At 34.7% G+C, this 22,296-nt stretch overlaps 1 long non-coding RNA gene across 1 annotated transcript in view; it reads left to right on the forward strand.

The window, feature by feature from the left end:
- Positions 1-22,296, forward strand: part of LOC146438271 (uncharacterized) — a 181,443-nt gene that overhangs the window by 109,976 nt on the left and 49,171 nt on the right. Inside the window, exon 3 of the long non-coding RNA XR_014851723.1 lies at positions 11,723-11,762. This is a non-coding gene — a long non-coding RNA (uncharacterized LOC146438271). The remainder of the gene's footprint in view (positions 1-11,722; positions 11,763-22,296) is intronic.

Here is a 22,296-nt window from a genome sequence, read left to right on the forward strand (position 1 = left end):
TTACTTGAAGCTTCAATTTCTTTTTAATGGGTAGAGGATTTGCCTATGTCAAATATAACATGGGTGTTCAAGGAATATCTAATGATTCTATCTAGTTTCACATCCAATCTGAAAACTGTGGATGTTTGTGGGGAAGAGTTTCATATTCATGGTGCAGGTGAAGAACTGCTGCAATGCTATACACACTATTTTTTCTTATGTTTTGGTCTCATAATTGCCTTTTTTTTCCTTTAGCTAACACGTTCTTTGAAAGTTATATCTGTTTAAATCCGTAGAAAATTTAAAGTATGTGCACAAAATACCATTCCAAGGAATGATGCCAATATTTTAGTTGTAAATAAGTGTTCACCTAGTTAGTTAGCTGCTATAATTAATTATGATGAACAGGTATGCAATTTGAAACTGAGTAAGCTTTTAAGTATAGACAATGTTGCTGCAGTAATTCCTTCATGCAATTTATTTTAGTCAGTATATGCTGTGCTCCAGTGAGGTAGACAAAAAGAGCCATTTAGGAAATATAATTTATACTTTCTCCATCCTAACAGTTATTTCCATGCAACTGAAGTTTAAAACACAGCTTAGTTCCATAGCTTAAAAGAGAAGTTTGTATATGGAGCCTCTTCTTTGCTTTATCCTTTTTAAATCTCCCTTTCAATGCCATGCTTCGTTAAACTGCCCAATTATCATGTTCTCGAACCTAAAAATTAAAATCATCATAATATGAAATATTAACCAACCTCTACTAAAAAGCAATTTAACTGCATGAATCCAATGCACATAGAATTGTGGAATACAAGCATTAAGGTTGTAGACCCCTAAGATCACCATGCCAACCTGCACCACAAAGTACCATATCCAGTCTTGTTTGACCACTTCCAGGCGTGGTGACTTTACCACTTCCCTGGGGAGTGCATTCCAGTGCTTGAACACCCTTTCAGTGAAGAATGTGTTTCTTAGATCCAACCTGAACCTTGCCTTGTGCTACAAGAGGTCATTTCCCCTTGTCCTGTCACTGGTTACCAGGTAGAAGAGGCTGATCCCCAACTCACTATAATCTTCTTTCAGGTGGTTGTAGAGACCAATAAGATCTCCCCTGGGCCTTCTTTTCTCCAGGCTAAGTAACCACCATCCCTCAGACCCTTCACCAGCTTCATTACCCTTTTCTAACTTTCTCTAACACCTCAATGTCTTTCTTGTATTGAGGGGCCCAGGACTGGCCACAGCGCTGGAACTGTGACCTCACCAGTACTGAGTACAGGGGGACAATCATGCCCTAGTCCTGGCAAGACTATTACCAAAATGAACCAGGATGCCATTGGCCCTCTTGGCCACCTGGACACACTGCTGGTTCATGTTCAGCTGCTGTCAACCAGCACCCCCAGATCCTTTGCCACCAGGCCTCTTTCCAGACACTTCTCCCCAGGCCTTTAACGTTGCATGAAGACAAATGTTCCCTGGACTGTACTGTAATGTTTCTCAGTTTCTCTGTAGTACACTGTAGGACTCATTTACAAATAAAAAGTAAATAAAACACTAATACATCATAATCTAATATTTTATTAGTCCTACCCCCCAAGATTATAATTTACTAAATCCTCATGAGTAGTATCAGCAGTGGGAAAAGGTGTTTCTACTGTAGGTTGTTGCTGTTGCTACAGGTTATTGCTGAAGACCCAACTGCACATCATACATTTAAAGAAATTTGAAAGTGTTGCAGGTACCCTACCAGAGAAATTTGAATTATAAAAACCTGTCAAAACGCAGCCACCACCACCAAAAAAACCCACAAACAAACAAAAAACCCCCCCAAAAACAAAAAAAAAAAAACCAAACAAAAAAACCCAAAACCAAAAAACCAACAACAAGCAAAAAAAACCCCTCGCAGCTTTAATAAAGTAATTTTTCCTACAGTACTTTCAACACTGGATGTGGTACTACTGTTGGTTAAGCAGTGTATGTGTAACAAACAAGCACCATCCTTTATATTTCTGGGAACTAATTCACAAGTCCTAGGCTTCTAGTTGCTTTTAGTTTAGTGGCTCATTTCTGTGCTAATTTAGTTTTACCATTTATATTGTAGTTTTTGAGGCTGTTTTCAACTCCCTTTTCTATGCCAGGTTAAGGGAAATTTGCTTTTGGTACTGGTAAAGGCTTCACTGAATACTGAGTTTCTCTGTTTCGCTCCCACTCAGGTCTTTGTGTCTTGGAGGTGGGTTATTTTTTGTTTGGTTTAGACTTCTGATGAATATCTTCAAGTTCTGAGAGAGAGTAATGAAGGAGAATCCAGAGGAATCTGCTATCAAAATATTTAGATGTAAAATGAACATGCATAATATTTAAGTTTCCAGTAATTACTAGGATATTTATCAAGGCCTTAAATGGTACTTTATGAGCAGATGGATTAGAAGGCTAAAAAAAGAAGAAAAAAATATGCCCTACTATTTGCTTTATTAAAGGAGGCAAAGCGTGCACCTTCGCTATTAGATGTATGGAGCCCATGGGCAATCATTTAATTATTCATATGAAAGTCAAATTCATTCCTTGTTTCTATACATTTGAAGTATTTCTGAACTCTTATTGTTTTCCATTCCTGCTTTATGAGGAAGGGGAAGTTACCTTTTTCTGATACAAACCTAATTATTGGCATCCCTGACTGATCATGTTCTACTCTTACTAAAGTATTATAATGCATTCTGGAGAGGTTCCTAGAGTAAAACAGCCATACATTCCCATGTTGCCTTTGTTTTATTTATTAAGTAACACTTTACAAAGTGCCTTGTACCATTCCACTTTAGCACTGGTTTCCAGGCTTTCAGGGGGTAGGAGGTTGCTCGTGGTAACAAATATTTCTTTGTTTAAAATAAATATAAAGCAACTATGTGCAGAGACAGAACCTGAAGGTTGCACTTGCTAATTTAAGGTTATCAAATTAAAATGTGCATGTCTCGTAATAGCTTTTACCTACAATTGTTTCCAGAAAGACAGTGAAATTCTTCCAAACTGTATTATTTGCCCTTGCAACAATGGGTCTACTTGAATGTATTAACTGTAAACTGTCACTGCAGTTAATTTAAAAGTAGCAAAGTTAGATGAAAGTAGAAAAATGGTTAAATCCAGAATTAATTTATGAACTGAATTACAGAAGTGAATCAGGCCCATTTCATTCAATGAAAAAGCTATTAAAAATAATCAGCTCACATGTTGAAGGGGAAGGCAAATCTCACTTGAATCTGCATCTCTTCTTCTTTCCTGTGAGTACCTTAATTGTAACACCTTCAGATATTGCCTTTGTTGGTATATTTCCACTTTCTATGCAATATATAAATATTCATTAGCATAGTAATTAGAACTTGGGTTTCCCAGGTAAATTGCTTCAACAAACAGGGAATAGAATAATTTTTACTGTCTCTGGCTCATTGAGTATATGAATATTTATTAAAAGTAGTAAAAAGTTTCATCAGGAGAAACAGAAACATACTTATCAACAAGCTGCCTATAGTAATATAGATAAGAGAATTCCTGGAAAATAGGGGTTAAATAGCCTACAGGTAAAACTGAAATGCAAAGGTAAGGTTTCCATATAATTGCTGATTGTTCAGAGAACTCTGTTATTAAGCAAAAAGTGAAGAACACATTACTGGAATCTTTATTTGTCCTTCTTTTCTGTGTTTGGTATCAGTGTTAAAGTTTACCATGTCAAAAGAAGAAATGAGAAAAAAGAAATGTTTAATTGATTTTCTTTCACATATGAAAAAATTTGTAAAATCATTTGCACAGTTCCCCCTCATTTTTTGCTAATAGATATTGGCTTCCCTAGTTCTTTGTAGGGCATATTCCTCTGTGAAGTAAAAAACAGAGCATATATTAAGTTGGAAAATTTAAGGTAATAGGTAACAGAAGGTATCTTATATACTGCCACAGCATCAGAAATTAATATCACAAGCTTTTAAACAAAATTGGTCTTAATATTGTGGATAGCCTTTCAAAAGTAGGGACTGTTGTGAGATTGTTTTTATGCTACAGTATTCCTATCCCATGTTATTTAACATAGTTTAGGCCAATTGTATTGGCAGCAAACTGCATAAAGCAGTTTCTTTTTTTTCTATAGCTTTTTAGACTGAGGTAAGATCAGCTATGTGGGAGTGTTTTACTTTTTTCTGGACCCTTTATTTTTTGGGTTGAGTTATGGGTGGAACTTCGTGTAGCACTTTGAAGATATAAAAAACCATGTGATTATGTTCTTGATCAACAAGCAATAGATAGAGGAAACTCAAAAAAGGGAAAAGAGGACAAAGAGAATTTCGTATTTCTGGAGAAATGTATTGTACATTTTTCTTTTATATATGTACAATAATTGGAAAGATGACTTCTGATAGCTCATGGGTCATATACCTGAAAGCAATGGTTGCAACTAAGTCAAAAATCTGGCAAGGTCTTTCCTTTGGCAGGAAGAGACATTTTCCCCTAAAAATAAAAAAAAAAAAAAACCAAAAGAAAAGTAAAAGTATGAGTACTTACAGAGGAACATTCAAAAGCACTTTTAAAGTCCTGGGGGAGAAAAAGATCTGTAAAGATGATAAATGATTATCAGGCATAAAATAAGTGTTTTTAAGCTCTGTCAACTTCGCTATTCTAATGAGGACTTAACTGCTCCCCAACTAAAGCCTTTATCCAAGCTGTGTTTTGTATTTCATTTAATCAATGATTTGTATAGAGACAGTTACCAACATCATAACCTTTCAGTTCTTGTGTTTTGGCATCTCACAGATTTTGTATGCAAGCTGGGGGCTCAAGGGAAGCACATTTAACTGAAATGTCCAAGTACAATTTAATGTGTGATGCAGGGTTATAGAACTCCTCTCAGACTTGGTTATTGTTGCAGAGAGCCTTTGTAATTACTGGGGGATTATGGCAGAATGTGAAAGACCTTGAAAGCGGCTTTCTTGAAGATCAGGAATGTGTTCTGCACAACCTCTGAAACAATCAGCTAGAGTAGTGAAGCAGAAGTATATTAAAATGTGAAGAGTTCACTGAAAAGGTCCTGATAGAAACACCCAATTAAAGAAATAAAAACTGATATTTAAGGTTGTGAAAGAATCTCACTTTGGTGAGAAGAAAGAGCCTTAGGAGGACTGGAAATGAGATGACAACACGAATACAGTGGCTTTTTTTCCCTCAGCAACAAAAGTAACAAAAATTGAGTTTAATGGTACATAATTAATACTGGAATGGGAGTTAGTTGTACTGGTGCATTGCCTAAATTAATATGCAAGATTAAGAGACCAATAACCCAGGTACAGTTGACTTTCTTTCTGTATATATATATATATAAATTAGTGAAAAAATTTGGATAAGAGCATGCTGCAATGTAGCACCAAACTGTCTATTATATTAGCTTTTGGTTTTTGATTAGGTAATTTATTTCTCTATTTTAGTCACAAAGGAGGACTGTAGGGGTTTTTAACTAATTTCTAACCAAAAAGGTCTACATATATTGTTTTTTACTGAGCCATAAATTGTCCTTTTCTATTTCAAAGTTAAAAAACAACATAGCAACAAAATATGTGCTAAAACTAGTCTCCCTAAGTGTTGTTGATGTGATTTTTGTTGGTGGGGGGGGCTTTTATTTCTGGTAAAATACTGCTCTCAATCCTGATCATGGAAGATTCAGCCTTTCTTTCAACTTTCAACTTTCTTTTCTGTGATGGAAGCTGCATTGCCTTGCATTGAGTTTTCCGTGAATGCTTTTTTTCTCAGTGATGCTGAAGTTAAAGCAAGTTTAGCTGAATTATTATCCAGTAGCGAGCAGGTAGGAAAATCATACAGTGCTTTTGGAAAATTATATCAGTAAATTTAACAAATGCAGTTGTGAACTGAGCTTTTTACAAATGTAATTAGCAAAACCTGAATCTTTTTCCAGTTCACTTACATTATGAATGCATTAAGATAGCTTCACTTTACGAGTATTTCTGAATAACACGATGAAAAACATTTTTTGGTTTAATTCGGTTTGTTTGGGTTTTTTTCCTACAATTTGATCCATAACATAGTAAAAAATATTTGAAGCCCACTTGGCAATATTTTTCTTTTGTGAAGTACTTCTTATGTGGTTGAAACACAAAATTCTGCAAATGTATCAGGTTATCCTTTATGTGAAAGTACCTCACACCACTGTATATTTATCAGCAGCCTGGTACAATAGCCGATAAAATCCAAATAACAATTCCCACTATTACCAACACTGGCACCTACTCCAGCCGGCAGTCATAAGAAAATGAACTTCCCCACGATATCTAATGTTTCTCATTGAATCATTATCCCATGAATAAATCTGAGATAAAAACAACATTCATGCTATTAGCATACATCACTTAGCAATAATTCTTCATTTTACATTACAGATCTAAAGTAGTCTCATAAAGAAGGTTTATCTTAAGTTTTATTTTTTTTTAGTCAGTTGAAAATTGGGAATTTCCAATGCTAAAACTTTATTCGCCCTACCCCAAGATATTTAATTAAAAAATGTATGAACTTCTTAACTGGAAAAGATGTTTCACTTTGTTGGAAATGCTGGGGGGAGAATGTAACATGGGAATCATAAAAAGTTAGACTTCCCATGAGAAGCAAAATTTATGCAAATGAGCATGTTCATTGGCAAAAAGCTAGGTTAAAAAATATATAATTTACTCTTGTTGTTAGCTAGCAAATTTGAAAATATTTTATTATCTTTGCATGCACTCAAAAAAGTGCTGTGTGAAAGCAGCAGCATATTCTTGCATGCTTATTAAGAACTAAATAGTGACTGTGTGTTTTTAGAGACCAGCAGGCAATAATACTGTGTAGGAGTGGCCTAAGAATAAACATTTCTTAATATCTAGCATTTATATATTCAGCAAATTAATTATTGGAGTAATTGTATTAAGCTGAAAATGTTTCTTTATCCAAAGCTGTGTTCTATTTTTGTTAACATTTCAACTTCCCCAGCCTTTTGCTCTTGAAATCCACTTTGTGTTTGAAAGATTCTTATCCCTGGACTGCTGAATGCCATCAGAAAAACATGAAGGTTTTAGGAAAGGAATATTGACAATGAAGGAAAAATAGGATTTAAATACTGTAAGTGTTTTATACTTTGTTCAACTCTAAACAACAACAAAGATCTTTATCTAATGTCCAGATAAGTAAATGAATTCTCAGATCAGTGGTAATGGCCAGTATTCAGGAATTCAGGTTTACTTTTCTGTTATTCAATATAATTATTAAGTTTCTCATAAAACAGATTCAATGTGTGTTTGGAGGCACTATATAATAAATGAAATATGAAATGCCACACTAAATAGGAGAATTACAACCATGATATAAGAAAATGGAAGATAGTACTTCCATATTAACTATACTGAATTCTTTTGTGTCCTGATATGATCGCAAAAAAAAAAAAAAGCATGATCATTCCTTTCTCATAAAAAGTCTGATGAATATACCCTGCACAATTTAAAATGTTAAGACAGCTTCTACTATAATATTTCCATCTGGTCCCACAGAATTTTAGAATATAATTCGTAGAATAGCTCTTAAATAGCAGTTAATCCTAACTCCACAAGAATTACTCTGTATATGCACACTATATGTACAGGGCAGCTTCATACATGCAAAAAAAAATTAATGCAATCTTTGTGATTCTGATCTTAGCTTGCATGGGAGACAATGTGATTCTGCATTAACTATGTGAACATACTTCTAGTGAATAAACTGGTCACTAAAAGTTTAAAAAGCTGTCAAAATTCAGACTGAATTTGTAGTGGCTTTTTTTTTTTTTTTTGGAAGGGAAATATATTCACAAAAGAAGTAGTGAAGAGACAACAACTGTTTCTCTTCTTCATCTTACCCTCTCCACCCACTCACCTCTACCTCCACAAAGCTGAAGATCTCACCATATGTTTTTTAATGCAATAACTCCTATATATAGAAGACTAGGCTTCAACTCCTCCCCCCTGACTGAGAATTAAAGCTTTATTTTATACCTTCCAGGGGAATCACCTAACCACTGGATATTCTGCAGTGGTATGCTCTCACCTGAACTATTTGAACTGCTACTTTGACCGAGCTCTGTGCCTCCCAAGTGAATTCTTTAACCACCAGACCAAAGAGTCATTCTCTCTCTTTGACTCAGTATTTAAATAATCCATGCAGAACAGCTTTTTCCATGGGGATCGAGAGAAGCCAATTATAGATTTCTCACTGGTTTAAGAACTCTTTTGGGAAAGTGAAAATGTGGGTTCAAGAATGTGCAGACAAGGTCCTGAACCTGATTGTCCCACATTGTATATCAGATGAGGCCCTAACCGCAGAGCTATTGAATAAGTGAAGAGAGGGGGGGATTCTCTTTACTTCCATGAATGATTTACAAAGAGTGTGTAAACCTAATCTTTCATTTCCAGTTCTTTAGTTTTGTGTTTAAATAGCTTCTGCAGAGTTGCCTATGACTCTGGCAAGTATACACATTAATGATTGGATAAAAACGCTACTTCTGGGAATGTAGAAGGATAATTCTTCTCCACATTTTTTGGTCCTAAATATTTCCTGAATATTTCTGTCAGTTCCAAATGAAATCAAAGTATGGTTTTCTTTGTCACTACATGCATCATTTTAGTTCAGTTTTGGGGGTGTCGTAGAGGAGGGGGAAGATGACTGGATTTTTTTAATACCCTTTTTGTTAAAGCATCGAACCAAAAATTATTTACTTAATACATAAAGCCCTCCTGCATATACTTTCATGTTTCCTAATGCTCCTTAATTCAAGAACCTGTACTGAGCTGAACTAACATGCTTGTATCAAGAAGGAGTAGTAGAACTTGCTGGCCATGAATGTTTATTTCAATTCAGACACAAAGATAATGCAAAAGTAACACTGCCCATTTATGACATCTGAGTACTTTTTCTCTACCTTTTATATAGCCAACCGATGTGAGGAAAATCCAGAACAAAGTATAGGTTGTTTTTGGGTTTTTTTTAATGAGGAAAAAAACAATTAAGCAAAATCCTACCTGCAAAGGTGAGCTGTTGATCTCTTGCAGAAAAATGCCTTAGTAGTACTGTACAGATACAGAATAAGTTGTCATATATTGCAAATCTGTACAGAGTCACACAGAAGTTTTGCTGGTACCAGTTGTGAAACTCAGAGCTCCTGAGTTTTAATTTGGTGAATGATTTTTTCTTCCTTTAGAGCTGTAGTAAAGACAAGAACGGTAATGTGCCATTCCCTACCTAGAAAGAGATCTTGGTGTTAATCTTGATTTCTGCATACTTGCCAGTTAAGCTTTTACTTTATATCAGTAGGGTAATGGTCAAGAACATAGAGCCCTTCCTTCTCCAAGAGATGTATACAAGAATGATCCAGACACAAGCCAAATAACCAAGTCAAACTTCTTAAACCTTCGTGACTAGGTTTCTTCAGCTCTCCCTTTCAGAAGTTTGCCCAGGAAAATGAAGAAATTTTTTCCTTTTTTGGTTACATGTATTCACAGAGATCCATCATGCATTCCATGGGGGAAGGGAATATTCTCTTTACATGAGTGTCCTAGGAGGTGGTTATACCACAGTAGGTGTTTAGGCAGCCCTGATGCATTCACTTTAAATCAGAAGACTGAAGTTTGAAATATCTAATAGTTTTGTGGTGCTTTTACTTTTTTATTAAATGCTGATAGGAAATGAACTCAGAGTTGTTCATATGTGTCAGTTCTCCCAAAATAATACATTTTTCTGGAAGACTTTGAATCAGAATGTCAAAAGATATCAATATTATTTCTGGAAGAGTCAAGTGTATTTGCTAACTGTTACTTTATTGCTTGTTGACCTTTTTGCGAAAAGATATAGTGCATTGTTCAAGCAAAAGTTTTTGCTAAGAGAACATTCTGAATTCTATTTTTATCTAATCATCTGTTTTTCTTGATAATGCTGGATCATAATAAAAAAACTAGTTTCCATTCTGGAGATTTTTTTTTTTCTCAGCATGTCTCTCAAGATATCCCACAGTTAACTCCTACCTGGTACACAGTTTGTAATGTGTATCAAATCCATCTCCTCCAACTGAAATCATATGCTGTCATTGTTAAGGTAAAACCTTCAGTAACGCTTGCCACCCAAAATTGTTTTCTTATTTTGTCTCAAATCAGAAAACTAAAATTGATACTCAGGAATTATTTGTAAAATAAAAAAAGCAAACCAAAAATAAAACCCTAAACAAGTCCCAGAGTGAAACCCTTACAAACATGGGAACATTTCCCGGGTTATTTTTCTCAGAACGAAGTAAAATCTCAAGAATAAAAAATGAAAATATGAAATAATAAATAAAATATGCTTTCTTCACAAAAAATTATGTCAAGCACATACAAATTTATAATTACTTGTTCTTCATTAGTAAGAAAGATTTAAAAAAATTATTATGTGTTTTAGAATTAGATGCTCAGGTGCCTCTACTTTTTTGCTTCAGGGCCTATGTTGTGGATGTTATGAAGCCTTATGTATTTCTCTGGTTTTGTAGCATTTAATAGATAAAGTTATTCTACAATTAAAGGAATGATGCTTTCCAAAATGATTTTTCAATCCCATAAATATTTAACAGTTGGAATAATAACAGGAATAATAACACTCAGTGCTTGAGTTAGATAACTTTTCATTTGTGGACTACTAAAGAACATTGAAGTACACAGATCTTTATTTTGTGTGAAATTATCCTTAGATTCTACAGGATGTACTTTCACCTAAGTCTTGCTCAAACAGTAAATTGTTTAGGTCTCAAACAAGAAAGCGGGATTTTATAACAAATGCCACTTTAATAAAATATTTCTAACTAGACCTTTTTAAGTGGTTTATATAAAGCACACAAGTACTCTTTCTAGAACTGATATACTGCAGTTAAAATCATGGAGTATTTTTCTTTTGTATTTGAACTTCGTTTTTATTTTTCCTATAAAAGTGGGGCAAAATCCACATTCACCTCGAGTGTAGAACTGAATCTTTGTATTGCATATTCTCTGCCTGGATGTCACACTAAGGCCATTTAAGTCACTTCAGCACCAGTCAGAGATGTTCAGAAACACTTCTTCTGAGTACTTTAATTGTTCATCAAGACCTAACCCTTTGAACATTGCTTTAAGGCATTTTGGCTCTGCTCTTGAGTCACTGAAGCAAAATTGGAGCATCTGGATGCAGTGTCAAAATAGCCCAGGGAGCTCCAGTGCAGCCCCCAAGTGGATAATCTCAACACAGAATACAAACACTGCATTAGCGATTGCCGGAAGGCTACAGTTCATCTTCCTCTGAAATACAATACAAGAAAAGTTAAAGGATGATACTTTTTTCTTTGTATCTTCTGTTGTGTGAACAAAGAATCAAGCTGTGTTTTGATGTTTTGTCAAGTGTTTGGCAGCATTTTCAATCCTTGTTTGCCCTACTAATCCACTGACTTTTCTTTTCTTTGGACAAAGCAATGAATGTTTTTTACAGTTTATGTTGTATTAGATATGTTAGTGCAAAATAAGGAATCCAGTTGATAGTTGCCTTTGAATCAAAGTATTGAATCAAAGAAGAGGGAGAATAAGTATGATAATATTTCAGTTGCCTATTAGTATTATAACATCTAATTATACTCTCTTAACTTATAATTCTGTATATAATTCTGTGACCTCTGTGAATTACATTTCTTTTGCTTTGTTTATTTTCACAGAGGGCAGCAAAAGTGCATTCCATTGATTGAAAAGAGCATTGTAAGTAACGGTTCTTGTTTCTCCTGCTGAATTAGGCTTCACATTTTATTTTTCAGAATCCACTAAAATTTTATCTTATGGATAAAACTGTTTTCTTCCTTGAAAACTAGTGCACAATTAATACTCTGTGAGAGCCCGTGAGACATCTGGCATGTGGCTACAGATACAATTCCCAAGCCAGATTTCTTTTGCCATCGGCAAGAATAGTTTATGTAAGGCTTAGGCCAAGAGGTCAAGAAATATAAATGCAGAAGCATGCTAAACATACCACCTGACATCAGGCTTTGCCTGGAACATGGTTGATCTGTAGAGTGCACACCAGAATGAATACTGGAGTGCAAAACTGGGGCACAGCAGCATATACTGTCTGTTTCCTGACTTTCTATTTTTCTGATCGTGCATCTAGGATTTTATTCTTTTATGTATATAAATGAAACTAGATACAAACAGAAGCATAAGATTGTTTGAAGATTTACTATATTTACTTGATTCAGGTAATGCATTCAGATTGTATAATATATATGTGTATCGAAGCCCAACATGCAATAAAATCATTAGCTCTTCAATGATACTAAAAAAACCCTCTGCTAAACACTCTGCTTCACACTTCTATTCAAGCTATTCACACTGCTCTTCCAAATACGTTAACAAAATATATTCCGTTTGGAGCATGTCAAGTAAATGGGTAACACCTTTTCTAGCATGTCTAGCTGCCATTAATTTAGTTAGTATTCATTGTAATTACACTCATCATAATGAATTCATTTAGTATTAATGTGAATATTATACAACTTTTTAGACACTCCATTATAATTCAGCAATAATTCATGTGCATATTAAATGAAGTGTTACTACTTAATGCTACGATAAAGCCATGTTGTTTCATTTGAAAAGCTTTAGAGGAAGTTGTGTTTAATCTCATTGGTATTCCAATTGTTGCCAGGAGATATTCTTCAATGGCAAAGGGCAATTCTCATTGGGAGACTTGTTAACTTTTCAGAGAGATTCCATGTTTGCACTTGTCTACTGATTCACTTATACTAGCATTTGAAGCAAGATAATTCCTGGACATGATAATGCAAAAGAATCATTGAACTACCCTAAAAGCAGGAAAAATTTCTGACAGTTCAGACATTGTCCAATAAAAGATGCCTGCTTTTATGAGTGAAGTTCTGTAGCACTTACATTTTATGATTGTTCTTCCCTTCTACCCTCCCAGAGTAATCCAAAACTGAGAACGAAGTCTTTTAAGTGTATCACACATCAACAGGATTAGGTACCTCAAAGGCATCCATGCCCACTTCAGGGAGCCGCCTAAAAGTAATGACATGGGGAAACATAGCAAAAGAAGAATGCCCATATTGCATTAGGATAAGATCTGTCTGGACAGCACCCTGTCTCTGGGCAGTGATTATAAATATATGCCCAGGGAAGAGTAGCAATAAGAATTAGATTCTCCAGCCTCCAGCAGTTTTAGCTGATGAAATTTCATCAAGTGTATGTGGTTTCCAAAGATTAAGATTTTGTTGGGATTTTGTTCCATGAATCTATTCTCATAAATCTGTTTAAGTCTTAGAATAGTTACGAGTTGCATGGGTTTACTACCTTGTTCATTTTAAAGAAATGTGTATAAAGAACTTTTTTTTTTGTTATTTCAAATGTGATTTCTTCTGTCTTAATTTGAATCTACATTGCATTGGATTTGATAAAGCTGTAAACAGTCCGTTCCCTTTATGCCACCAGTGATTTGTGAGCCTCATCTATATCCTTCTGTGGAGATCTTTTCAAGAGAAGAATCCTGCTCTGATCACTGTATGAAAGCTGTCCCATCTTTGTTGCCCTGTTTTGGATTTTGCATACTACTTGTGGCTTTCAAAGTGTGTGAAATTCTCAGGTTTATATTATTTCAAAATCAGTCCCTCAGCTTTTCCTTCTTAGTTTCTTACTGAATACCAATATTCAGTATGGTTGTACAACTATGGGCTCATTTCTCTGTGGTGACTGTCAACTTGAAGCCCACTATGTTAAATTTCCCACCTTTCCTCACCTTCTCTTGTGCATCACTTTACATTTATTTGCAGGGCATTTATTCTGCCATTGTTTTGCCTCGTCACTCAGGCTTGTGAGTACAGAACTTCTGGAATTCTATGCTGTCTGTCCTTGTCCTGGTTAACCCAAATAACTGATCAGGAATATTTCTCAACAACTCTCATCTCTCTTCCCACATCATTTATGAATGTTGAACATCACAGGCCATAGAAAAACTGTGAAAAAGTCCAGCAGCAATGTTTGTTGATTCCAGGAATTGGATCTTTACTTCTAACTCTCTGCTACTTGGCTTTTAAAGTCTCACTTATGCATTCCTGCCTTCTTATCTGCTTACTTTTTATAATAGCCTTTATTGAGAAACTTTAGGAAAAACCTCCTGCAAATCCAGGGTAGACTCCTACCAAGCTACTCCAGGCAACCAAATCACTCATATTTATGTGTCAGTTGATTGATAAAAAGTGCTTCAGTAGGTCTACAAAGTATTAATTTCCTTTACAAAAGCCATCTTCACTTGTCCAAAATATAGCATATTTATCAGAGGTCCACTCTTGAGTTTTGTATTATAGTTTATACTAACTTGACCAATATGGACTTCAGTATATTTAAGTCTGACAAAAAAACCAGTCTTATCTTTATATCCAGTATTTAACTTTCCATTAAAATTTATTTTCACTGTAGTTTCTGTCTTCTAATGCTCAATAGCTTTGCAATTTTACGTGAGAGAAAAATGCACCCTCACTAGTCAATAAGATGTATCATTTAGGTATTATTGTCTAACTGTTGAGTGAATACTATCTTTCTAATAATTTGTTACTATTCACTTTCTCATCACTTCCTTTCTCCTTCAAGTGGATGTTCCCACTGAGAGTTATTAGGATACATTATTCCACAGCAAGCAATCTTTACCTGTAGTTTTACAAAATATGTCAGTGTAATGCTAATTAATAAGACTTCAGCTAATCTATGAACTTCTGACTTCGCTTCTGCTGGTATGTTTGACCTTGGGCTTAACCTGTGCACTTCTTTATTGTTTCCCTTCCTGTTGAATTCAACAGATTATATGTAGGCTGGGTATTCTTATTTATTGTTTCACACTAAAATGAATTAAGTTTTGGAGTAGAGTAGCACATCAATAAAACAAATGTTCATTGTTATGAAATAGTTGCCCCTATGAGAGAGAGAATCAGAAACTATTTTGAACCACCCTAGATTTTAAAAAAGCTCTTTAATTGTTTCAGAAAAATAAAATATTAAAACAAATGTTTTAGTATGCTACCTTTTTTTCAATTGATGTATTAATATGAACTCAATCTCTTTAAAGTAAATCAGCACAGTCACTGCAAGCACTGCCCCCTGTTGATCTCAGCAATTGCCACTTGTGAAGTGTTAATGAAATTTTGTCCTCTTTTTGTATTGCAAACTTTTCTGTCTTTCCAGTGTTGAAGTATCCCTCTCCCTTTCTCAGGCAAAATCCATTCATCCAGTAGCTAGCTTCCTGCTTCTGTATAGAGGAGACTACAGCATTAAACTTTAAATAGTTCCTGTCAGGTCTAATTATGCTCAGATACATAATGTTTAAGTTAACATGTTGAAGGCTTGGTTTACTCTAGTAAACCAGGTAAGCTCATTCTCAGTACTACTTTTGCTATTGTTTATACCATTCAGGTTTCAGTGTCATCAAGCTCTTTTCTGTTTAGATATGATCATAGGCTCCGTGGAGGTCTACTAATTGTTTCTTATAGGCTAGTGATACTTTTTAGTTAATTAGTGATGCTTATTTGTGGCACAAAGAGAAGTGCAATCTAGGCTCACTCCTACCTTTCTGGTATAGACTAAATGAGACATATAATGAGAAGGTCTCTCTGTTTAATCTGATGAGTTAATCTGTATTTTTTCCAGGCAATAATGCTCTTTTATTTTTAAGAGATACATGGTATTTGCTCATCTTGTTTCCATACATTTTCAGTTTGGCTGTCATTCTAGAATTTGTTCAATTGGTAAATTTTTCTTTCAACTTTTATAATGTTTTAAGGTCTTAGTACTTATTCACAGTTTTTCTTTTCATTACTAATATTGATGTTTCCCTTTCTAAGTACCTGCATGGTGGCTGTTCTGGAGCTGTCCTTGGGGCGAATGGGATTAATTCAGTGTAGATTGGTCTCTCAGTGGTACAGCTGGTTCTTCTTTTACAATAGAAAGATGGAGAAGTGCCTACATGTGAATACTCATGAAGAGTTTTCTCATGGAAATATATGAAATCAGCTATTAATCCAAATAAAATATCTTTAAACTGTGGTAGTCTTTAATCAATTTAATTTAAAAATTTTTAAGGAACTAGATTCTGACTGGGATCCCAGCAAGGAGGATCAGATTGCAGGTTGCATGTTGTGTGCCTAGTGCTTGAGCATTCTTAGGGATTCTGTCCCATTGCTTTCACTTAAACTTTGCTTTTCAAGATTAGGACCTATCTCAGTAAAGGAATTAAAAAATGAGTGCCTAAAGACACACATTTCTAAGAGATATGCAATATTCCACACTTTAGCCCAGAGCCCTTTTCTGTAGTGTTGTTTAAGCTCTCAGAAAAATAGTATTTACAATGAAAACCTTTAAGAACCTTTTACCATGTTTGCTGGCAGGCACTGATTTAATGCTAATGTGACAGCTAAGATTTTAGTGAGAGACCGTTTTATTTCTCTAAGAGAAGTGTTACACATTCTGAAAACCAGACAGATTTTTCTGGCCAGTGTCTCCTCACATTTGTGCCAGTAGGGATTTGCTGACTACTCAAATTAGCTTTCACAGGATAGCACATGTCTATCTTATATAGAAATGTTTATCTTTCTTTTTGACATTTGTCTAAATAGTCATAGTTTTTTTGAGAATTAAAACAGACTTTGTTGTTGTTAATAAAAGGCTACATAATGTTCCTCCCAAAAACTGCCAGACGTATAATGCAAGACATCAATTTAGGACGAGCTTGCATTCTAGCAAATCAAATTATATTTCTTAAAAAATACATTCTCAATTAGCAGTAGACTCTTCTCTGGAGGAAAAAAAAAAAGTGAAAATACAATATGAGAATCCTAATAACATTTATAATGTTAGAAGAAGTGCTGATACATTAAATTAAGCTTGGTTGTATTTCAGCTATGAATCTGCATGAAAAGTTCTTTATTTTTCATTTGTTCTAGTAAGGCCTATTTCTATACCTATACATATAAGCTATGTTATTTAACCACGCCTGTGATCAGTTAGAAAATGTTATCTTTCACACCAGATCTGTACTTTTTCTCTAGTTCATCCTAATACCGATTTTCAGATCTGAAACCTTAATCCTTTTAATTTTTACTTAATTTTGTATTTTTGAAATGCAAAATTGTACTTATTTTATGTCTTTGCTATTTCTTTAACCTATGCTTTGGTAGTTTCATATGATGATAACTGTATAGTAGAGGAAATCTTGATGTAGATTATGAGTAGAAGAAAATGGAAAAAGTAGAAGAAAGAGAGTGCGAATATCTTTCTGACTTTATTGAACATGAAGTGTAGATTTGTTTCTTGGTTTGTGTGTTTCAAAGGTCATGTATTTAGGTCAAAGCAGAATTTGCTAGCAGTAAATTCTGGGACTTGGGGGCAAAATTCCAAAATCTTCTCCATTTTCCACACTCCTTTAAATGTCTTAATTGAGTAAATTGAACTTTTAAATGTTTTTTATTGTATGCTGATACATTCACCAATCATATTAATGTCTTTTTATTAAAAGTGATTAGTTCATCTCATATTTAGATGTCAGTTAGAAGTCAGTTATAGGACCACAGAAGTATATGGTGCATTACAGTTTATCCCTAGATATTTACAGGTAGAGCAATTTGTTATTATGAATTAGAATCCATTTATATTTTCAAAGTTCTTGCAACTATAAGAGGTGTAGATTAAATTTCCCCTTTGAATGATACTGGGATTTGGAAGTCCAAATCTTTATTTCTCCTTAAAATGATTTTAAGTTAGGCAGTGATGTGTGCATGGCTCTTTTATGTTAAGGTTTTCAGACACAGTAAATAATTTTCTGGTTTACTATTTGAGTCAGAGAAGACAGATTATTCCTAATATTTTCATCAATATCATCTATATAACATTTCAATTCCTCAATCCAGTGTATAAAGTCAGTTACCTTGAAAAGTGAGATAAAGTACTCTTCTCTGTGATAATTGTGACTCAAAACCAGCATGTTTCCTGTGTTTAACCACTCTGCCCATTTATCTATTTTGAAATTTTAAGAATTGTTCATTCAGATAAACATTTTCAATAGCGGTAATGATGGAAGTAATACATTGATCTGGGAATGGCTTTGGTTCTTCCCTGTTTTCTCATTATGTTTCTAACCAGGAGATACTGTGAGAGCAAATATTTCATTTGGTTTCAAATTCCCCCATTATTAACCTGTTACAACACTACTTATAAAATTCCCCCATTACTAAATTGTTATAACACTACTAATTCAAGTCCCAGGTCATTATCAAACTGTTACTATTACCTTGATGAGATAGGGTATCCTGAGCTATGGATACAGTAAAATTCCTATTAGTATTACAACTTGCTTTCGTCGTCTGAAAGGCATTTTTTTTACACTTATGTTTAGCTTATCTAGTATTGTGATTTGGAAATAAAAAGATCTACCAGAATTTTTAACCTATGAAACAAGTTCAGTGACTACAAATATAACCTAGAAAATTCTGCCAGCTTCCTCAGGTTAGCAGTATTCATACTTGCTTATTGTTTTTTGTTTCAAGTGATGCATTTGTTTTTGGAACTATTAGGATTCAGTTGAAACAGATATTTCAGATGTGCCCAATACATGAGATGTTGCTCTACCACTCCTTGATTAATGCATAGTTGTGTGCTCAAGCATAGCCCTCAGTTAGAAGTACTGTGGAGTGGAGTCTGCCCTGTGGAAACACTGGAAAATGTAAAACTGCCCAGAGGTTTGAAGCTTACAGCAGTTATTAGCCTTCAAGCAGCCTCTGCCTCAGACTAGGGTACAAAAGAAGTGGTTGGTGGTACAGTATTGTTTTGCTTTGAATCCTCTAGCCTAAGTTCATATATTTTTTCTTCTTTCATGTGTTAAGTAGAGGCATGTACAAGATTTTTGCAGTAGAAAGAACAAGCACAGAAAAGCCTTCTTGCAGTCAGCTTTGCAAACCTTACAGAAAACTCATTTCTGATGTACATCATCCTTTCATGCTTCCCCTGTTGAGACTGCTTTAAACACCAGTTTCATTTATACCCTAACAAACTTCCACACAAATTCACAACATAACTAAATTAGACCCAGGAGTTCATTCACCGAGCTGTCCGTTTTCAGAACTATCAAAAGTAAAACATTTCAAGAAAGATTTCTGGGTTTATAACTATTTTTTTCTAGAGACAAAAGAAAACACAAACCTCTTTCTAGTTAGCTTTGTATTTATAACAGTTCAAATCACTTTCTTCCTGAAATAAGTATCCTGAAGATGGACTGAATGTCTCAAGAAATATAAACATATATATATACAGTTAACACATTAAAATAACTTATACCATTTTCTGTATTGTGCTCTAAGCCTGATGTCAAAAGATAAAAAGAAAAAGGATAAAATTTCTAGATCATCACTGAAGTACTTCCTTTTCTTCTGAGAGGTAGGAAATAAGCAACTAGATTTAACAGATGAGGGAGCTTCTGTTATATGTTATTAATTCGTTTTTATTGAATCACTAAAATGTGAGACTAGTAAAGCAATAACTGACCACATAACTAAAGTGAAATTCGCTGCCTTCTAAACTTTGGCAAATTCAGTTTAATTTCTTTTAAATCACAGTTACATGAAAACTTACGCAAAATGTGTGGATAATAAATCTGACGTAGAAAAAAACTGTTTTCTGCAGGGTTCTCCCCTTTATAAGGATTCTAGATTCTAATTACGCTTCTGCTCAGTAATGGTAATAGAAAAGACAAATACAGTAGGAAAATTATTTCTTACAAAGTGAAATGCATATATAGTGGACGTTAGGTTTCAGTTACTTTACCCACAGGGAGAATTTAACCTTCTCCATCTTATTCTTGTTGAGTAAAGCTACTAGTGATGAAAGGATCTGAAAGAAATAGAAGAGCTCAAAGGAAGACTTTCTATCCAGTGTTCTTTCTTTTCCAGAAAACATCAAACTGTTGTCTGAAACTGTTTCCCTGCATGTTTCTGAAGATAAAGTAATATACCACAAATTGCTCTAAACTATGTCCAGAGATAACTAATTTGTAAAAATTCTTTAAAAGTTGTCAGTTCCAAAAAAATAACTTCTAACTGAATATTCTTCACAGCAACGTAAACTTGGTGCAAATGTTTTTGCTCTCCTATAGCAACTGAGATGTAATAATGCACATTGCTGAGTGTGCACCTACACAGAGAGTTAATTCTTGATTTTTATTAAGCCTGTTCTCATTTGCTGGCAAGAATTTACTTGCATGTATTTAACTCAATATATGTCAGACCCCATTTGTATTTAATGCCTAGTTAACTGTGAAGACACTTGGACTTCAATATTATGCTTTAAAATTAACTCCAGTGAACTGTGACTGAAAATTACTTTATAGTTTATTAGGTATAATCTGAAAAAAGAAGCACTTAATCTATATTATGTTCCTTTTACTGCAGTGGACTGAAAGATTGATTAGGAATGAGTGCCAGTTTTCTTACATTTGTTTACAAGTTACATGCACAAACCATGTAGGCAAAGGGGAAAATATCAATACCTCTTATAATCTCATATATATATATCTAAGTTTCAATAGAAATACTGTAAGGAGATGATTAATTTTGTACATGAAACTTTCATTGCATTGAAATCTACTTGAGCATCTGCTTTAAGAAATTTGCAGGCTACATGCTAGAACAACTACTAGCCCATCTAATCCCATACATAGATTCATGTGGTTATAAACCGATCTCTACAAAGCCTATCGCTGCCTATCACTGGCTTGAAAGTGTGATGCTCAGCAGGTTTTATTTCACCTTGGTCTTGATTTCCACATTTTTATCTCCTGTCCTTTCTTTGTCTTCGTCTTCAGCAGTAAAGGTCATTTGCAACAAATTGTTCCTGAGAGCAGTAACAAATTAATTTTATAAAGCATTGTCAGCACCACTGCAAATCTCTGACTCTACCAAACTCTGCAGAGATGCTAGCAGTTCATCATTTCTGATCTAGATAACTTCCAAAGTTCTACAAAATACATTCCCTGGTTTACATTCTTCTTTATGCTTCGCTCTTTGCCTAGGACCTCAACATGTTACTTTTTTTTTTAAGTTTTGATCTATTAATTTACTCTCCAAAGCAAAATTTAGTAATCTGCATAAATATAGCTGCTTGTAAATTGATCACGATCAGTTCCTGATTCAGATGTGTTGGAGCACTTTCAAAGAAGAGAACAATATTTATGAAGGGTATAAAGCACAGGTGTGATGAGGAGTGGCTGAGGGAGCTGGGATTGTTCAGTGTGGAGAAGAGGCTTAGTGGGGACCTTATCACTCTCTACAGCTACCCAAAAGAAGGTTGTGGTGAGGTGGGAGTTGGTCTCTTCTCCCAAGTAACAAAGGATTGAACAAGAAATGGCATCAAGTTGTCCCATGAAAAGTTTAGATTGGGTACTAGGAAATGTTTTTTCACCAAAATGGTTTTCAGGCAGGCTGCCTAGGGAAGTGGTGAAGTCACCATCCCTTGAGATATGTAAAAGATGTGTAGATGGGCTGCTTTGGAACATGGTTTAGTTATGAGCTTGGCAGTGCTGGGTTAATGGTTGGATTTGGTGATATTAGAGGTCTTTTCCAACCTAAAAGATTCTATGAATTGCTCATCATCTGTATTATCATAATACACACGATTTTTTTTTCTTTTTAATACATAGGAAACCAGCTCTCCAGAGACATTTTCAGCAAAATGTGAAGACATAAACTGAAAATGTAATTAACAGGTCTGATAGAAAAGGGAAATATTTTAAAGATACTCAGTTGCTTCAAGACAACTGCTCAGACTTCACGTAACATGTTTTACAAATAGCAATGTACAAATATTCTAGTTAGGGGTTAGAACTCTTAAGGCTTAGTGCCTATATTCCCTTCTACTTTAAACCAAATCCACCTTATGAGCCAAGTTCTGCTAACAGTGTGCCCTTTTAGGGCACTCTTTAATGCCTTCCTGTGCAAATTCTCTTGCTTCTCACTACATTTGGATGCAGCTGAGGTAGAAATTCATCATTTTCTTCCACCAGTGATTCTGTGGAATCAGAATAGCCATATATAGGACATAAGAGAACTACTTTCCAGAGGGAAGCCATGTTGGAAAAATTGTTATCTCCACCACAGTATGATTAGCTGGCACTGCAAGTGCAGTGGAGAGCAAAGAGTGTGGCTAACCCAATTCATGCTACTACATGCTGCTGTTGTAAATACTGTGCTAC

This window comes from Lichenostomus cassidix, chromosome 4 (genome assembly GCF_008360975.1).
Source record: "Lichenostomus cassidix isolate B80296 chromosome 4, HeHo_3.0, whole genome shotgun sequence".
In the NCBI taxonomy this organism is placed as follows: domain Eukaryota; kingdom Metazoa; phylum Chordata; class Aves; order Passeriformes; family Meliphagidae; genus Lichenostomus; species Lichenostomus cassidix.